This window comes from Pteropus vampyrus, unplaced genomic scaffold (assembly GCF_000151845.1).
Source record: "Pteropus vampyrus isolate Shadow unplaced genomic scaffold, Pvam_2.0 Scaffold102, whole genome shotgun sequence".
Taxonomy (NCBI): domain Eukaryota; kingdom Metazoa; phylum Chordata; class Mammalia; order Chiroptera; family Pteropodidae; genus Pteropus; species Pteropus vampyrus.
In genome coordinates, this window is record NW_011888883.1 from 693,309 (window position 1) to 693,727 (window position 419).

A 419-nucleotide genomic window follows, 5' to 3' on the forward strand; every position below is an offset into this window, starting at 1 on the left:
CAAAATCTGAAAACAAATAAATGCAGATGCGCACAATTTAAATAAGTTAAGAAACATGTTTTTAGTATCTGCCTAGATTCTTATACTGAAATAGTTTTGATTTGAATCCCTTTCAGCCCCCTAATTTTGCTGAATTTGAAGCAAACCCGCAGAGAGGGAAGATAGTATTTAGAAAAGAAAAAAAATAATTCCTCATATGAACTTAAACAAAATTCATATGTAAAAAGCAACCAAGAAACAAAAAGGAGGCCCTGAAGATTCCTTGACTGCTTATGGTCTTAGTTTCCTTATCTGCAAAGTGAAGTTTAGCCCAGATGATCCCGTGGTCCTCTCAGCTTGCCTGATTCAGGAGCTATTATTTTAATAGCATTCAAAGGACGTGTGGAAGCTAAGGCCAAACACACATGATTAAACGTGAT